This window comes from Scatophagus argus, chromosome 18 (genome assembly GCF_020382885.2).
Source record: "Scatophagus argus isolate fScaArg1 chromosome 18, fScaArg1.pri, whole genome shotgun sequence".
NCBI lineage: Eukaryota > Metazoa > Chordata > Actinopteri > Scatophagidae > Scatophagus > Scatophagus argus.
In genome coordinates, this window is record NC_058510.1 from 7554474 (window position 1) to 7561811 (window position 7338).

The 7338-nt window shown below is 38.7% G+C and overlaps 1 long non-coding RNA gene across 1 annotated transcript; it reads right to left on the reverse strand.

Annotated features, from left to right (window-relative positions):
* Nucleotides 1–963: 963 nt before the first annotated feature.
* On the reverse strand, nt 964–6686 carry LOC124049654. The gene is made up of 2 exons (XR_006841442.1): nt 6281–6686; nt 964–2333 (listed from the first exon to the last, which is right to left on the reverse strand). It is a non-coding gene; the product is annotated as an uncharacterized LOC124049654 (long non-coding RNA).
* Nucleotides 6687–7338: the final 652 nt, after the last annotated feature.

The following is a 7338-nucleotide window of genomic DNA, read 5'->3' on the forward strand; positions in this document are numbered from 1 at the left end:
TTGTTTTATTTTCTATCAAAAACACTTCACTGATGAGAAGCTACATTTTACAGTTTATATTATAAATTATCAAGGATTTGATTTGTTCTGATGCACAAGCCTTTCTAATTCAACTGGAAATTGTGATAGCCTTTCACTGTATCTATAAAAATAATCATCAGAGATTCCCATGTGAAATGATTTTTCTCTCCAGCCATGGCATCAAACTAATGATAACACACTGCATGCATCTGGGAACCAACAGCTGTTATCATAATGATTATCTTTACTGCAGTTATCAATATGTCATCATCATTATCATCATCATCTTCTTCACCAAATGTACAGCTACACAAAGAAATCAATGCCCACATACTCTTACCTGAAGAAAAACTCTCTTTTACAACAGCCGACCAATGCAGCACCAAGTACAGCATAATGATATTCACATCGCAAACTGCAATCACTTAATCCTATTAGAACAATATCGTACTCATGATAAGCCTTACAATAAAGTTCACCTTTAATCAAGATGGTCTGCATTTGCAAGGGAGGTGTTAAGACTTTGCACTCATAAAACACTGCAACACTCATTGCTTTTTCCTTCATCTCAAAGCTACAGCATATTATGTAAATTTTACCACTAGTGTTTATGGGAGTGCATTTGTGATGCACATCATCAGTGCCAGTTTACAGTGAACTGTAAGGTAAAGAGTCAAAGCAGTATATGGAAACGCGACATAATTGCTGTAAATTATGTATACTACTGCTGTTGCAGACCTTTAAATGAAAAGTGTGGTAGTTTTGTCCCTACGTAAAGTTTCACTTCTTGTCCCTCTTGATAACGAGCATACATCCGACTCTGGACTGATAAGAGACACAACCGCTGCGTTTATAGAAAATTAAAGCCTGAGACTGACAATCAAGCATGTCAGAGTAAAAAAAAAAAGAACTGTATTGTTTGGAAGCAAATCTCCAGGCAGGTGCAGCAGGATTCTCTTTTTAATTTGCTACATGCTCAGTATTCAGCCACATGGATCAAAGGGACACTTAATTTTCCTCCCCTCACCCTATTATGTGCAGTGAGGAAAGAGGCAGACCCTCACAGGAGCAGATTTGATTACTGTTTATCATTACTGTCATTCTCCATGGTGACAGAGGGGCTGATCCCAGGCCGCCAAAGAGGCACCAAAACAGATAAATAAGAGAACCCTCATTTTCTGCTATAATTTTATGCGTCGTTTGAAGACTGAAGTGTTGTTAGATTTTAATTGTTAAGCGATTGTAAGGCCCATTTCCCAGTAGCCAAGGCTACACTTTACAACTTTATATTTGTGGCTAAGCAGTCAACAATTATCCAGAAACCACTTTAAACATTTACCAGAAAACTTGAAATAAATTAAAATCATGAACATGAATAAACAGCTGTAAATCCAGCCTGCACAGTAACCAACCATGGCGTTGTGGCCGACTGCAAATGCTGATGTATGTTATTGCGTCTGCTGTTTGGTGCAGGGACAAACTGTAGGCTTAATTATCTCCCATCCAAGTATGCTGTTGTCTGTGTTTCCCATCTCTCTCTCTCTCTCTCTCTCCTCCTCTCCAAGTACATCCTCAACTCTCACTTTAAACCCACCCAAACTCCTGTACAATTGTGAATATTTCCTAACTACACACTACAACAGTATTCATTTCCAATTAGAGGCACTATACTTTCATCCCTCAAGTGAAACTGGTAATTTTTTATCCGATTTGCTTCCCTCTCTAACTTTTTTTTCCTCCCTTTCCTTGTGTGATATTTTCCTGTGTCTACATTAGCATAAGTGCAGCAGTGATCTGCTTCAGGTTGACGATTTTTAATGGGGCAGCATTTCCATTTCACAGAGGACACATGTGGCGGTGGGATGTCGAGGAGGGCCGGGGGGTTGTGGGGTGGTAGCGGGCGAGGGGAAGCAGTACAAAGAGAATGGTAGAGACACTCTGCAACGAGTCCTGTCACCCTTAATAATGCAGCAAGGATTGGAAAGGAACAGTCAGCTTCATCCCTAAACGGCAGGCGTAGGTTGTAAGCTCCTGGACGCCACAGAGCCTAATTATAAGACAAAGCTTCATCTCCTGTTCATGGGTATGTGACCACCAAATGTGAACCACAGGAGAGTCCCAAAGGTCTTCTCCAAGGCCCCTGGAGAGCACAGGTGACACATGGGTAAGTCAGAGGGCCTGGGGGGACAGCAGCACAGCCCTCATGGCAGGGACTTGTCATGGTTGTCAGAAGGACTTGACCCAGTTGCTGGATTGAGTGCTGGCAGCTGTCTTGTCAACGGAGCATCTGTCAGTATTGGCTCGCTGACTCACTATGCAACAAAATGCAGAGAAAAGGGTGTAAAATTTCAGGACAAAAGACTCATATTTCTGAGGGGATGTGTGAGTCAAATTTCAAATGTTACAATAATTGAGTGAATGTAAGTTGAGGAAATGAACAACACTCAAACAGGCTAATGTTAAAATATATATATAAATACAGAGTAATATTGTTTAAATCACCCGTGAACTGTGCAGTTTAAACATTTCCATATCACAGACACAACACTGTCACACTTTTTTTAAAATGTTCTTTCACCCAAAGCTTTTCACACTTTTGCTTGAAAATAAATCGATTCTGACCACTCTCCCACCATCTTCAACAGCTAAAAAAAAAAAAAAAAAGGTCAGCTTGTCAAGAGCAGACATTTTGGATGTGCGTGTTGAGACGGCACACTCTGATTAACTGATCAGATCTGTTCCAGGATTACGCAATTAATAAAACAGCAAAGGTCATATTATCATAACAAATGTGGTTGAACTTATAAATCTTCCCATCTAAGCTCATCTTAGTTGCAGTTTTTCAAATTAATACCATAATCCTCAGGGCTTTCTTTAGGTTGCATCATCATACTTTACTGTAGTGAAAGTAAGGATAGGTACTGTTAGACTAACCAAAGTAAGAGTAGAATCAATCCAGCCCTTTAACAGTAGTTAAGAGTTGGTTCTTTTTGATATTTCTTAAGAGAGAGAGAGAAAAAAGAAAATCAGGAAGAGAATGAACATTACTTTGTTTTCTCATATGTGTCGCATATAAATTAATATTCTCGAGTAGCAAAACAAGCAATGTTTTAAAAAAATAACTATTCTAGTATGATTTTGTGATAATGAAAATGTAAAACAAAGTGATAATTATATACTGAAAAAGAAATACGTTGTTAGCGGTAGGCTGCAAAAGGTCTCACAGTTCTCAGCCAATTGTCTGGCAGGAACACAAAATGAATTTCTGGACAACAGTTTAGACAGTGCTCTGTCAATTTCAAATTTCAGGTGAACATCTTCAATATGCTGAATTACAACCGCAGTATGTTTTTTTGCATCATGTCCTACCTCTGGAAACTTCACCTAATACCTCCTGACAATGTGGGGCAAGCAACCACTCGTTTAACAGGTGTGTTGTTCAGTCACACCATCAACGTGACAGAAATGGCACCGAGTGAGTAAATAAGAGCAGACTGTGAGAAATTTGTTGATTAACAAGGACAAGCCAGCATGGTGCTCTGACTATGTGAAACTAGCTCACCACTGTGGCAGTTTGGCTTTTTTTTATTTTATTTTTTTTGGTTGCTGTTTAAATTTTTGTTTTTTTTTAAGTGAAAGCCACTTGACTTGACAACTACACTTGAATGCAGTATTTCAGCCACCGCCTGCACACATAATCACGTAACACTTTCAAAATCTAGAATATCTTGCTTGTTTCTCCAGTTTTAAGTGGAATCTGAATCAGACCTTGGATTTTGGTAGATTAATTCATACATTAGTTGGAGGCAGGTACACTAACCGTGATTCCTTTGTCTAAGAACACAGTTTATTGAATACAAAAGGCGTACAATCACGTATGCCTTATCTGGTCGAAAGAGCTGCAAATAATCTTAAATTAGCAAAACTAAATAACCACAGGCAATGTAGGCTAAACATCACATCATATACTGTAAATATATAAAATTTAAAAGAACACATCAAAATGAATTAAATCCATAACCTAAAGGTGCTAATTGTGTTTGAGAATATACTTGATACACATGATCAGAATCTATATGCCAGATGTTGTTTTTTTTATATATATATTGGTGGTTTTTGACTTGATTCAGCCAATTAGAACCAGAATCTTTACATCACAGAAGAAACAAAACATGATGCAAGCAAACAAACAAAACTTGGGGCTGACTTTCACAGTATGGGTGCCTTAATGCAACACATGAGGCATCTGCAGCTAGCTAATGTGACAGTATTGTTTTTAATCACAGAAAATATAGATATTAAGGTGTTTCTCTTAAGATTATTTTGTTATGACAGCTCACTAATGGATCAGTGCTTCCTGCATCTCTTTTATTTAGAGTGCAGTTGTTTCAGATTGTGCTGTACTTTTTTCCCCCTAATTTTGTGTTTTCTGTTTTAAATCCAAGGAAATGCAATTATGAAACCAGCAACAAATTTCACTTGCAAAGTTACAACCCTTATTCATTTGGGCAAGGACATGTGTACTTATGTTGCAAAGGCTGGTGGGAAGGTGAGCGTTGAGCATTTGCAAGCAAAGCGGTGAGAGACACTTTGAAAGGAGAGCTCAAATTGTCTATGCAAATATAAGCAGCCTGACAGAATCGTTGACTAATGAACTGCCAGGTGTCTTTTTGATTGACGTCAGCTCATACAACATCCCAGTTCAACTTCCACCTGCTTTGTCCAAAATCCACATTTTCCCAATGGAAAAAAAAAAAAAAAATCACGACAAAAGAGAAAATAATTCTTGTTGGCTTCAGGTTTTCCCACTAACTGCGATGCATTCTGGAAAGGATGCAGCAATACACTTTGGTACAAATTAGAGTTGTAACGAAAACCACATGTACCATCATGGCAGCAAATTTTGTTTGTCTGGAAAATAACTTGACTTTGTATTTTCAATTCAGTCTATCAGCTATAATTTCATTACAGCCGATAGCCACTATATATTTCCCATTAATGGGACAATAATTTATCAGTTTGATATAACTCATGCATCCTACCTCATAACAGTACTGCTTGGTAATTTATTTTTTTTATTTGTAGTAGAAGTAGTAAAAAACTATATCCTATAGTTCGGTGCTTTGCAGTAAATCAAACTATAGGATATGTTAATTTTTGACTGCAGTAAAAAAAAAAAATCAATACCATACCATCACAGAACTAGTTGAAATCTAATTTAGAACCAGCACCATATGTCCATCATAAATGGTGATGTGGACCAAGACTGGGCTATTACAGGCTATATGGCTTGGGTTGCCATATATGCACTTTGGCATTATCACACATATAAGTAGTACATATGGCATGTGTGCTTTAAATCCCCAGTTATAGTGCTACCAGAAAATTCTGTTTTTTGCACTTCTTCAACAAGACAAAACAAGAATCCCATTGGAATCGGCAAATGCCTCCAGTTTTCTTTGTTTGGCCAAGCCAGTGAATTTTGGCACCATCAACAGTGTTTCAAAATATCAGGTGGCCTTATGCGAGATATATTTCTCCATTTTTTTTTTTTGAACAATTGTGTAACGTGGGAGCTGTGCAAAAGGAAAGTTTGGGCTGATAAATGCAAAGGTGCTGTCGGACTACATGTAGAAAACATTACAAAAGCAGCTGTATGTTGGTGGGCGCTACAAAGACACCTCCTCCGGCAGAGTCAAGCCACTCTTTTCTGCTGTTTTGTATTTTACACCACCTACCATTGATAACTGTAAACAATAAGGATGAGACAGCACAGAGACACAGCTTAAGCAAGGGGAGGTCAAGCATCAAGCTGGGTAGGTAGGCCTACTGGCTGCTGTGTGAGCCAGATTTACAACTTTTTACTATTAAGAAATTTTGTTCACTGCTCAATACAAAATAGAAAAGATAAAATTAATTAATTGTAATTCTTTTGATTACATTTGTCAAATTACTGTGGGAAAACTATATAAAACACAGGGACTGATGGCTTTCCTGTGTCAGAACTGAGACAAAGTCACAAGGGTTAAAGCCTGGAAATAACAGCCATATAATATAAACGGAAAAGTGAAGAGATCTTATTCATCCTCTCATACTCGGTTAATGGACACACCATGACTCACAGCATATAGTGGATCTAATTCCAACAGGCTTTGCAGCATAGAGCTTCACTGCCACAATCGAAGTCACAACATAAGCACAGTGATGGCACGGCGGCCCATACAGCCCTGACCAAAACAGCATCACGTAAACCACTTACTGTTTGAAGGTCTTCCTGAAGGTATACCTGAAGTCCAATCAGTGTCAGTCCTCATTCACCATAATGTCCTTGTTTCAGAGCTGAAAGGGCCACCCTCCTGTCAAGTCTCTAGGCCTTTAAATATCCATGGAAGCAAACTCCTTCACGTCCATTTTGCTACGTAACATCCGTCCTCCGTTGGGTAAAGCAGCAGTTTGAGGCATTTTCAGCTAGCAAAGTTGTGGACGTGTGTACGCCCCAGTAACAATTCGGCAAAAGTTTAGTCACCAAAATAAAACTTAACCCAAGAGAGAGTAGGAAAACCCACATAACAACAATACACCTTGAATACACCTGCCGAATTCAATCAAAGATGGCGTCAGTTTCCTTTTCCCGTTAATGACCGCTTGCTCGGCGCTGCTCGGTGCTGCCCGGTGCTGCCCCCTGCTGATTGGAAACTTTATCACAACAGTCTGAAGGCGCAGTGCCAGAGCACTTCTACGTTCACTTCCAATGAAAGCCATTGTAGCCTAATTGGCTGCAATTCACCTAGAGGGCAGTCGCGAGCAAGTCCTCAATGAACAGGAGTGAATGGCGTTGTATGGCTAAAATAATTATTCACTCTTACTTCGATACAAAAACGCCCAAATTTTGTTTTAGTTTGTGCAACTATAGTATTGATTATATATCAGAATTAAAATGAAAAAATACCAATGCCAGTTAGTTTTTCTCTCGTGTGACGTCACAAATACTCACAGAGTCGTATTTCGTCACACAAAAGCAGCAGAAATTTAATCTAATGGAACTAAATCTATTGTCTCTATCATCGTATGCCACAAGCATAACGAATATTGGCAAGTTTTCTTTACCCCATTAAAGTTACACTCTGAGGCTACAGTTCCATGAGGCCCCATTCATTCTGGACCACATCACGAGCGACACTTACATAACTGAATAACTGTTTTACCAGAATGCTTCCTGCTCTTTTCTCTTCTGTTCATTTTCACAATGCATAATACTTAAACGCGGCATGACTGCTCTCTCACAAGTTCATTTATTTTTCATGAGAGAAATTATTA